This window comes from Euprymna scolopes, chromosome 44 (assembly GCF_053919585.1).
Source record: "Euprymna scolopes isolate OS-2025 chromosome 44, ASM5391958v1, whole genome shotgun sequence".
Taxonomy (NCBI): Eukaryota; Metazoa; Mollusca; class Cephalopoda; order Sepiida; family Sepiolidae; genus Euprymna; species Euprymna scolopes.
This window is the reverse complement of record NC_136525.1, coordinates 1,282,628-1,295,681: the sequence shown is the minus strand read 5'-3', so window position 1 is coordinate 1,295,681 and position 13,054 is coordinate 1,282,628. Positions and strand designations below refer to the sequence as shown.

At 34.9% G+C, this 13,054-nt stretch overlaps 1 protein-coding gene across 2 annotated transcripts in view; it reads left to right on the top strand.

Moving 5' to 3' along the window:
• Nucleotides 1-13,054, top strand: part of LOC145268648 (uncharacterized) — a 366,656-nt gene that overhangs the window by 14,182 nt on the left and 339,420 nt on the right. The window lies entirely within an intron of this gene.

Genomic DNA, 13,054 nt, shown 5'->3' with positions numbered 1-13,054 from the left:
ACATGTATACATACATAGACAGAACACACATGTATACACACATAGAGTGAACACATATGTATACACACATAGACAGAACACACATGTATATATACATAGACAGAACACACATGTATACACACATAGACTGAACACATGTATACACACACAGACAGAACACACATGTATACACACATAGACAGAACACATATGTGTACACACATGGACAGAACACACATGTATATATACATAGACTGAACACACATGTATACACACATAGACTGAACACACATGTATACACACATAGACAGAACACACATGTATACACACATGGACAGAACACACATGTATACACACATAGACTGAACACACATGTATACACACATAGACAGAACACACATGTATACACACATAGACAGAACACATATGTATACACACATAGACAGAATACACATGTATATATACATAGACAGAACACATATGTATACACACATGGACAGAACACACATGTATATATACATAGACTGAACACACATGTATACACACATAGACAGAACACACGTGTATACACACATAGACAGAACACACATGTATACACACATAGACAGAACACATATGTATACACACATAGACAGAATACACATGTATATATACATAGACAGAACACATATGTGTACACACATGGACAGAACACACATGTATATATACATAGACTGAACACACATGTATACACACATAGACAGAACACACGTGTATACACACATAGACAGAACACACATGTATACACACATAGACAGAACACACATGTATACACACATAGACAGAACACACATATATACGCACATAGACAGAACACACATGTATATACGAAGTGCAATAAGCTTCCATATTTTGTCGTATGGGAACGTTTATCAATAGTACACACATGAAACTCTAGTCCACTTCGAAGTAATCTCCTCCGGCTGCAATGCACTTGTTGTACCATTCCAACAACTTCTGGGAGGTCCCATGGAAGTCCTCTTGTGTGAGCATGTCAAGAACCCTCTTCAAAGCCTCTTTCATCTTTTCAATTATCTCATAACTACAGACTCTATGCTTTTCATTGAGCTTAGGAAATAACCAAAATTCACAGAGAGAAAGGTCTAGACTATAGAGAGGGCCTTGATGCGCTTGTTCGTCATTACAACGTATTTTTTCTCTGAGCACCCTTAGAACAAATTACGCGCAAATCTTCTGCATTTTCAGTTCATCACGAATAATAGTGTGTACAGTTCCTACACCGACAGCAACTGTGCACTTAGTATCTTTTTAGACAAGACGGTCCTTATCCATGGAATTCTTTATTTGGCCAATCAACTGGAATTCTTTATTTGGCCAATCAACTTTGGCCAATCAACTAATAATAGTGTGTACAGTTCCTACACCGACAGCAACTGTGCACTTAGTATCTTTTTAGACAAGACGGTCCTTATCCATGGAATTCTTTATTTGGCCAATCAACTGGAATTCTTTATTTGGCCAATCAACTTTGGCCAATCAACTAATAATAGTGTGTACAGTTCCTACACCGACAGCAACTGTGCACTTAGTATCTTTTTAGACAAGACGGTCCTTATCCATGGAATTCTTTATTTGGCCAATCAACTGGAATTCTTTATTTGGCCAATCAACTTTGGCCAATCAACTTACTTATTCCTCCAAAATTATTTATTTGGCCAATCAACTTACTTATTCCTCCAAAACCTCTCATAATCTTTCACAGACTCCCTGCATTTCTTCAATCTCTTATGTCATTCAAAAACTGATGCTCGATCCATGCAAGATGGTCCAAAAGAACTCTGAAGCATTCCCTACGTTTCTGTGATATGTTTTCAAGTTTAATACAGAATTTTATTGCATATCGTTCTTCTAAAGTATTCTCTAGTCCAGATTGCATTTTTGTAAATTTACCAGCTGTAACAATCAGGCTTTAGTAGTGTGTATTCCAATTCCTGTTGTAGCTGTTCATTTGAATCTGAAATGATAAAACTTGGTCAGCCATCTCATAAGATTCATAGCAATAACATACTGAATTTTCAAGCGTCTATGACAATTTTAAATGCCTGAACGATAAAAGTCTGGAAACTTATTGAATGCCGAAATGTTTTAAGTTTCTTTATTTTTTTTAATTTTTATGAATTGGTATTTTGATTATTGATTTTGTTTTTTCAGCGTTTCGCTGATTTCATGTTTGAAGTCATTTACGCAAATCACCATTTATCTCTAAGAACGCATTTATCACGTTTGCTAATGAAAGATATTCCCGTGAGAAAATGAACTATGACGTTAATTAACACAGACTAACTGATAATTATTCGAATTTGCGAAGACCAAACACTTTCATGTAGTGCATGCAACTCAATGCGCACGGATAATAAAAATACGAGGGGCGTTCAAAAATTAATGCCTCCTATTTTGCAAGAGTGGATCACGTTGACACACCGGTTCCCTCTGGATCACTGAAGTTAAGCAACGTTGAACCTGGTCAGTTAATTACGTTGACACACCGATTCCCTCTGGATCACTGAAGTTAAGCAACGTTGAACCTGGTCAGTTAATTACGTTGACACACCGGTTCCCTCTGGATCACTGAAGTTAAGCAACGTTGAACCTGGTCAGTTAATTACGTTGACACACCGGTTCCCTCTGGATCACTGAAGTTAAGCAACGTTGAACCTGGTCAGTTAATTACGTTGACACACCGGTTCCCTCTGGATCACTGAAGTTAACAACGTTGAACCTGGTCAGTTAATTACGTTGACACACCGGTTCCCGCTGGATCACGGAAGTTAAGCAACGTTTAACCTGGTCAGTACTAAATGGGTGACCATTTGTGACTTTCAGGTGCTGTATGTGCTCTCCGCTTATCTCGGCATTGTTTCCACTCGTCCTGGTCTTCTCCTTGCCACTGGACTCAAACAGTGCCGATTCAGGAGAGGTGTGGTTTGGGATTGCGCAACCCTTGCCTCACTATTACACGCGCTACTGCCCCTACAGGGGGTATCCTTTGTCTTTCAAGACTGAACGGAAGCATCGAAGAGTGGATCAAAGAAAACACCAAATTGTATTCTTTTGATAAGTCAAGCATAATATTGTTTTCTATTCATAGCATAGTATTGTGTTCTAAACACCTGTCTAGCTAAAACCACTCTAAGTAATTTTCCCCACTCTTTACCTGTGCCTAAATCAAAACGTAGATTCGATGAAAAAAGCTTCTTTCTTAAATGTTCACGCCTGTGGAACTCTCTTCCGTTTGCCTGTTTCCCACCTGACTACAATTTGGATGTCTTCAAGTCCAACATAAACAAATTCCTGATAAACCGCCTCCTTAATTAAGACACTTTATCGAATCTCAATTACTAACGATTACTACGATATTTTTTATTTTTTTAACACAGTGGTCACCACTTATCAAGGCCCGGAAGCCACTCAGGGATAAGGGTTATTGCAAGTACATTACGTTAGTGTGGAGATTTGATGAAGTGTTTACTTAAGAGGGCGGTTCATTAGGAATTTGTTAACGTTGGACTTAAAGACATCCAAGTTGTAGTCAGGTGAGAAGCAGGCAGACGGAACAGAGTTCCACAGGCGTGCAGTTCTAAGAAAGAAGCTTTGTTCATGGAATCCACGTTTTGATTTAGGCACAGATAAAGAGTGGGGGAAATTTTTCACAGTGGATTCAGTTAGACGGATGTTTTTCGTGAAATATTGGCGAGGGGGAACCAGAGATTGGAGGTCAGACGAGCACCTGCCATGGAAATAATATTGTCCCAGTGATTACTGTACACGTAACAACCCTTATACCCGAGTAGCCTCCGGGCCTTGATAAGTGGTGACTTCCATATAAAAAAAAATCCGCCCGAATGCGTCAGTTTAATCTCTCTGTTGCAGATATTGACGATATGAGACATTAAGAAACCAACGTCTTTCGTGAACGTGCATCATTAAATTCCTTAATGCAGAAAAAATTGAACCAATGAACACTCACAGATGCCTGTTGAACGTTTACAAAGGTTATGCAGTTGATCTCAGTACAATAAGGAGATATGTTTGTTGATTTCAGAGTGGCTACGGAGACTTGAGTTACAAAATACGCGCTATGGACGCCCATTGCTGGCAAAATAGTATTTAGAACGGTGGTGCGTATGAAAAAAAAAATTATAAATGAATATTAATCGTATTTTCGATGTGACTAACACATGCTCAAATACCAACAACTTTCCGACTGGATGATTGCAATATTACACACATATTATACATGAGATGTAGCCATGATCCGTTGAGTCACAACAATTGCCATTATTTACTTGATTTGGATTTCCTTTGAAAACGAACCGGAAACAATACGTATAATATGCTGTTAAGTCTGCTACAAAAAAGGTAACCTCCCTCTATCTGGCGAGAAAACTCATGAAAAATGTTAATATCCTATATCTTTTTCATTCATTGAAAATATACGCGTGAAATCAAATAGTTTCGTTGACTTCTGTCCTGGGGTCACCCTTGACCGTTAGGTGTCACTCAAATTTGTCTATTCAAACTGTAACGCAGCTGTTCCGTTGCAAATGGACACACAAATAAAGCAAATGAATAAAATCAAATCCGGGTCAGCATTTTTTTTCTTTTTTAACAAAAGTTTTCATTAATTTCACATTAAAAAGTGTCTTGCTTTTTTTAATCTGTGTGCGTTTCTCGTTTCTCCGACCACATGCCAGCCACAGCCTGTCCATACTCGTCCTAGACTTTACACGTCCATTTTCTGCAAGGTACACTTTGTTTCTGCTCCGAGCACGTAGTGTATTTTTCTCTCTTTTTTTCTTCTTCTAATTTGCTTATTGGCTTTTTTCAACTACTGCTGCTGCTAATCTCTTTGCAAGTCAGCTATCTGTCGTTGCTGCTGCTGCTGCTTTCCCACACACGCATATGCACTATACTACAAAACAACGGCCCTCGTTGTATTACTCTGTATCGACTTGTTGTTGTTGTTGTTGTTGTTGTTGTTGTTGTTCAGCAGCAGTATATTTCATTAAATTCGTATGAATCAGATAGTTACTGTTGGCATTCATTTCCCTGATATCTTTTTAGTTAGAATTCTTTCTAGAAAGACATCGAGTAATTTTGTGAAGTGCTACGTGAAAATTCCTACATACTTGACTCGCCAGGAGTGCAGAGTTAGACACAAGGTCGGTTTTTAATGTGGGGAAAATCCAGCTCCGCCAAAAAGACCACTCCGGATAGGAACAAAAATAAAATTTGTCTCAATCTAGAAGGATTTGTTATCCACTGATCGAGGAAAGAAAATTTGAAGTGTAGTATCAGAATAGTATCGTGGGTAATTCTTTACACACACACACACACACACACACACACACACACATATATATGTATATATATATACATATACATATATATATATACATATATATATATATATATATATATAGAGAGAGAGAGAGAGAGAGAAAGGGAAGGAGAGAGAGAAGGGAAAGAAGGGGATAAAGGGAAAGATAGAGAGAGAAAGGAAAAAAGAGAGAAGGGATAGGGAGAAGGGGAAGAGAGAGGGGGGAAAGAGAGAGAGGGAAAGAGAGAGTGCGAGAAAAAGAAGAGGGACAGGGAAAGAGAGAGAGAGAGAAAAAGGAAAAGAAAGAGAGGGAGAAAGGGAAAGTGAGAGAGAGAATAGAAAGGGAGAGAAAGGGAAAGGTAGAGAGGGTAGGAAACGGGGAAGAAAAACAGAAAATCCCACCGCATGCAATCAATGCCACGTTCAAGATTCCGTACGTGTCTTAATCCAATCTTCCTTCGTTTTAATTGTCTTGATATGGTCCCAGTATATCCGTGGGTCGCTGATGCTATTTGAAGGAAAAGAACCGGGGATGGAGGCTTAACAGGGAAAACACCTCATTAATATTCATCAACTTCCGGTCTTGCAGTTCGATGGCTTTCAGCCAGAACCGTGATTGGTTCCCTCGGGTGGTCAAAGATGTAGAGAACGAACCCGTTCTTGTTTATCGTTGGTGTTGAATAGTGACGGGTGGGCGATTTTTCGTTAGGTTGATGGAATTTTGTTTTTGTGGCGATAGGCATCGATCGACATGTACGGAACCTGCGGGTAGAGTTTTAATAAAACAAACAAACGAATCTTATTGATTAATTTTTTTATTATCTTTTTATTTCTTTTTTATTTCTATCTTTCTTTAAATTTTCGACTTCACACATTAACGTGTTTTTTCTTTAGTTATTTCGTTTTCTCTTTCTTTTTATTTTAATAGTAACTTTCTATTTTTCTTTTTCCTTTCTATTTCATATTTTGACATGTTCTTTTTTTTTTTTTCATAAACTCTCCTTTTTTTATTTTAAACCAGTAGTTCAACCCGGCTTTGCTCGGGCCCTATCTACTGTTCATAACTTTATGTGTACACACACACACACACACACACACACACACACACACACACACATATATATATATATATATATATATATATATATATATAAAGTTTGACTAATGTCCAGGTAACCTATATCTAAAATTTGAATTGTTTAAACTCAAAACTGATGGAAGAGGAAAAGAACGGGAAAAAACGTGACGTCTTTGATGTTATGACCACCGCCAAACCGGAAGTTACGTAGGTTTAAATTAAGACTAGACAATCGAAAAGAGCGGATGACTTTCGAAAAAAATCGGCGAAAAAGGCGTCCCCTCCCTGTAAAAAAGTGCCCAGTTGAGGTTGAAGAAATTAATGTTTTTAGCCAATTTTTCGGTATTTGTCGTGTGAAGAGTGGAACTTCAAAACGATACTGATCTTGTGAAAATATGTCGCCTCTGTCGAAAGTTTTAGCAGATATGCAAACATACATACATTCATTTATATATTGGTAGCTCAAACCGATTAAAAAGCTTGCCCTATCTCTGAATACCCTTTATGTAAAATTTCAAATGTTTAGACCAGAAATTGTATGTGTAATTTGGTAGAGCCCGCAGAGATCGAATTTTAAAAATCTTTGGCCCCTATTATGATCCCTTAACATTTATTGCTTAGTGCTCAAATCAAGTTATTAAGTTAGATGCATGTCCAACGAACCTATATTTAAAATTTCAAGTGTTTAGACCCAAAATTGTCGGAGGGGTTCGGTAGAGTTCTCAAAGGTCAAATCGTTGAACTTTGACCCTGTAACAGCTAAATTTCTGGCCGAAACCGAATGACAAAGATTTTTCCAAATCTCAATGCCCTGTATATCAAATTTCGAGTCTGTAGACTGACAATTGATAGAGTTGTTGTGTAGGGAAATGTACACAGACAGACACACAGACAGACACTTTTACTTATATATATATATATATATATATATATATATATATATATATATATATATATATATATATTCATATATTTATAAAAGTGAACGTGTCTGTGTGTCTGTGTACATTTCTCTACGCAATAGCTCTGTCAATTTTTCATCTACAGACTCGAAATTTGATATAGAGGGTATTGAGATTTGGAAAAATCGATGTGATTGGTTTTCGGTCAGAAATTTGGCTGTTAAGTTTAACGATTTGACCTTTGAGAACTCTACCAAACTCCTCCGACAATTTTGGGTCTAAACACTTGAAATTTTAGATAAAGGTTCCTTGGACATGGATCTAACTTAATAACTTAGTTTGAGCCCAAAACAATAAACGTTAAGGGGTCATCATAGGGGTCACACACCCGGGAAACGCCGGGCACCCATGCTAGTATATCTATAAAAGTGAACGTGTCTATGTGTCTGTATGTCTGTCTGTGTGTGTGTCTGTCTGTGTACATTTCCCTACGCAATAACTATGTCAATTTTTAGTTTACAGACTTGAAATTTGATATACAGGGTACTGAGATTTGGGAAAATCTATGTGATCGGGTTTCGGCAAGAAATTTGGTTGTTAAGGGGTCAACGTTTACCGTTTTTTTTTTTTTTTTTTTTTTTTTGTTTGCTCATCATACACCTCCAAGCACCCGGGCAACGCCGGGCACCCATGCTAGTATATATATATATATATATATATATATATATATATATATATATATAATAAAAATCGTACTTTATGTATATATATATATATATACATATAATAAAAATCGTACTTTATATATATATATATATATATATATATATATATATATATATATATATATATATATATATATAGAGAGAGAGAGAGAGAGAGAGAGAGAGTACGATTGTTGAATTTTATTCTTTCGATTACTTTCGGTTGCATTGGCGCATGCGCATATTAACAAAAATATATATTCATTCCATTTTCAAAACAACTCGAAAACATTTCACTTTAGCGCTGATTCATTTTTGATTCTCGGTAGGTCACATCTTCTCTTTCCTCATTAAAAAAAAAAGAAAGCATAAACGTAACTATAATGTGAAGGATTTTGTAAACCTATTGGTATAGGCGTGTATATAATAGTAAACGCGTTAATCGAACGGATGCTCCTCCGAATTATCCATTACCTTTCAACGAGTTCGCTACCATTTTTACATTATATTTATACATTCGCTGGTGAATAACATTGTTTAAGTCTCTGGGGGAGTCGGGATGTACATTAAAATGGACGAAGCTGCGTAACCTTCAAAGGCTGGGGTCAGCGAAAACCGTCGGGGTTCGGCTTTTGATATTTTACGTACGCCACAGGAGGGCGCTATAATTCAAACTCACAGATGGAGTTATCTACCTTACTTATCAGCCTTTGCTTCTTTCAAGTAACATGGGATTCTTCATCTTTCAATCCCCCCACCTTCACTCATCTACCTTCTCTATCGACTCTCTTCCTCTCTCTCTCTCTCTCTCTCTCTCTCTCTCTCTCTCTCCGCATACATATATATTCGAGTGACCTTATCTATATCTATATCTATATATCTATACAAGTGAAAATGTCTCTGGGTGTGTGTGTGTGTGTGTGTGTGTGTGTGTGTGTGTGTGTGTGTGTGTGTGTGTGTGTGTGTGTGTGTGTGTGTGTGTGTGTGTGTACATTTCCCTACCAAAGTACTCTATCAATTTTCAGTCTACAGACTCAAGATTGACATAAGAGGGATTGAAATTATGGAAAATCTTTTTTATTGGTTTTCGACCAGAATTGGCTGTCAACAGGGTCAATGGGGTCAAATTTCAACGATTTGACCTTTGAAAACTCTACCAAACTCCTCGGCACATTTTGGGTCTAAACACTTGAAATTTTAGATGTAGGTTACTTGGACATCGATCAAACTTTTCAATTCGGTTTGACCCTCTAACATATTATTCAGTCAATTTTGGGTCTAAGCATTTGAAATTTTACATAAAGCGTATTAAGACATGCAGCAAGCTTTTTAATCATTTTTGGGGGATAATTTGGCTGCCAAGAGGTCAAAATTGAAAGAGTTGACCTTAACAGCCTCTACTAAACTCCTCCGCCAATTTTGGGTCTAAACATTTAAAATTTTAGATTTTAGATTTGTGTTTGACCTATACTGCGTCTTGATTTAGTTTCGAAGTTTTCGTTTAATGGCTTTATACAGAATGTTGGAATTGTAGAATGAATACTTCCCATCCAATCAGCGGCCCCGGGTATTTTAAAGGGAAAAATCATTATTTGTGTCGGATGTAAGGGGTAAGAATATGCTTTTGTATAGAAAATATGTAGTCATTTAATGACGGTTAACACGCAGGAAAGTCAGAAAAAATATAAATGCACTCGGTGTAGAATGGTGTCGTTAGAGGACTCGGAATTGGGAGTGTGAGATTTTAGCTACTTCTTTTGTATGTTAGGAAGACGATGGTCATAGCGCTTCTCGGAATAAAAATTATGTTTTAATATTACGAAGTAACGTGTATGCAATTATATTCTCTCGCTAGATAACGTAATAGCTAATAGCGTAAACGTAATAATTTTCTATTTGCAATCTGTTGTTATCAACCTACTACATTTTCATCCAGAGGGGAAAAATTGCGATTATTTTATATATATATATATATATATATATATATATATATATATATATATATATATATATATATATATATATAAATGAGCAAACAGTTAATAAAATATGTTAAAAAACACTTTGAAATGAGCTAAAAACATATTTAATCTGAAAAGAAAACACTAGATAAATGGATAGTCCTTAATGCGCGGAGTTTCGAAGAAATACTTTATTTCTCATCAGAGGGTAGGAATTAGCAAAATGCGGGATCGGATTTTGCATGAAGAAGTATTTGATGAAACAACAAGTAAGTCAAAGATCTTACTTGATAACAAAAAAAGTGAAACAAAGGGAATATGGTAAAGAAAAAGGTGATTACACATGAATGGATAGTCTGGTGGAAGATAAATAATCCAGTGACGGTAAAATCCAAATGTAAAACTTCAAGAAAGTTAAAAGAATTTCCATTTGTACAAGTAAAATCCAAGGAAATCCCGTAATTGGAAGAAGATGGTCCATAATAATCCAAAGGCAGAAATCCATGGAATAATTCACAAAAATGTGTTTCCTTTTCAGATTGAATATGTTTTTAACTCATTTCAAAGTGTATTTTAACATATTTTATTAACTGTTTGCTCATATTATAAGCTCAATTTCCTATTTGGTTTTATCGAGCTTTTACATCTGGCTGAGATAATTTTATAAATATTAATTCTTTAATATTTATAATTTACTTGAATTTTTCCATCTTGGATCATTTTGGTTGATTTAATTGTAATTTTTATTTTATTTTATATACATATATATATATATATATATATATATATATATATACATATATATATATATATATATATATGTGTGTGTGTGTGTGTGTGTGTGTGTGTGTGTGTGTGTGTGTGTGTGTGTGTGTGTGTGTGTGTGTGTAGTTTTTTCTTTGTGGGGTCGATTGGTTCAGGGTCGCCTAACGAATACTCATTGTCTAAAACAGATGGCTGTTTGTAGCGACCATATGTAACTGTTTACCTCCAAATAAAGAAATATATATATTTGTTATTGAGCACTAACAACCTCGTTGTATTTATTAGTCTCGACTTTTGAACATCTCAAACTTGTATATATATATATATATATATATATATATATATATATATATATATATATATATATATATATATATATATATATTATAAACGATTAACGACATTTTAGTTTGATATAATTTGGCGGGAAGATTCATCAATATGGAAAGACTAAAATATATATATATATATATATATATATATATATATATATATATATATATACAGAGTGTGTAAAGTTTCTGAGGAAAGCTTAAACACTTTTAGAAAAACAGAAATGAAACTATTAAATCGTTGAAATTTACAATATCTCAATGTGTATATAACTCCCATTCGGTTTCTATTGTTGACTCAATTCGAGTTTGAAAGCGACTGCAAACCTTGGTCAGGTGGATTTTATTTGTGCCTTTCATTGCTAAGGCTAATGCTTCAATCGGAGAGGATTTGGTACCATGAGGATACTTATCAATTTCCTTTTTCAACGATGCCAAAAAAAATGTACTAATCTGAATAATTAAGGCCTGGTGAGTTAGGAGGCCATAAGTTTGATGAAGCATGATTATGAAAATTCTCGGCTATTCAATTCTAGGTTTTAATAGCTTTATGGAATGCTGCCGAATCTTGTTAGATGACATATGCCCTTCCATTAACGTTGTCTTTCAAAGGCTTACCAATGGTTTGAAGAGTCTCGATATAGCCATCTGCATTGACCCTAATGCCCTGTGCAACCAATACTGAAAACTATCATTGGCGACTTTTAGAAATTTTGCAATTTTTGAATTGCTGTGTTTCGCTTTTATAAACAACTAGCAGGGGAACCCGACGTTTCCCGGGATTGAATGATGATAAACGAATATTCACACTCATATTTTTATTGTCATCGAAATCCGTGAAATCGCCGTTTCACATGCCTCCTTGCAGTAACTTAGTCCACAATATATGTTATTCTACATTGCTTTGTAGAGAACCGACTGTTTATTTTATAAAATTATGTTATATAAACTTCTTTCCAGTTAACGAAAAGAAAAACATTAAGAAATTTACGTGCGGTGTTTGAAACTACAGACCACGTCATGCAAAAAATAAAAATAAATAAATAAAAAAATGAATTTAAAATCACGTAAATTTTCAAGTCTTGTGAAATTCTTTACAATTAATGAAAAAAAAAGAAATTTACGTGCGGAGTTTGAACCTACAGATCACGTCATAAAAAATAAAAATAAATAAAATAAAAAATGAATTAAAAAACGCGTAAATTTTCAAGTCTTATGAAATTCTTTACAGTTAATGCAAAAAAAAGAAATTTAAGTGCGGAGTTTGAACCTACAGACCACGTCATGAAAAAAATAAAAATAAATAAATTAATTAAAAACACACGTAAATTTTCAAGCCTTATGAAATTCTTTACAGTTAATGAAAAAAAAAGAAATTTACGTGCGGAGTTTGAAACTACAGACCACGTTATGAAAAAAAATACGCTATTAGCTTACTTACAATAGAATTTTCACGGCTTGTTGTTCTATCATTGTTGCTAAGCAACGACATGGAAAAATAGCTGTATCAATAATAGATAAATTAAAATAATGGTTTCGATTATCGATTATCGGTAATTACCGGTGGTATTCTGAGACAAAACTCAACTAAGATCACTCCCATACTTATACACTAATATTCTTATCCTAATAAAATAATGTATTTCGTTTATTTATTTATTGGTCTTTTTAATACTAGCGATGCAACCAAAATATTTTAATTATATATATATATATATATATATATATATATATATATATGTTCGTGCGTGTGTGTGCGTGTGTGTGTGAATATATTATTATTATTGTTATTGTTATCATTATCATTATCTTTATCATGTATATATTGATAGGATAACGTGTGTTATTTATTTATCGTGTCACACTTACATCCGAGTGACTGTCGTTTAATTGTTATGGACTTCAATTTCTTGTAATAAATAATGTTATCAAGAATTCTTCATAAGCTTTGGT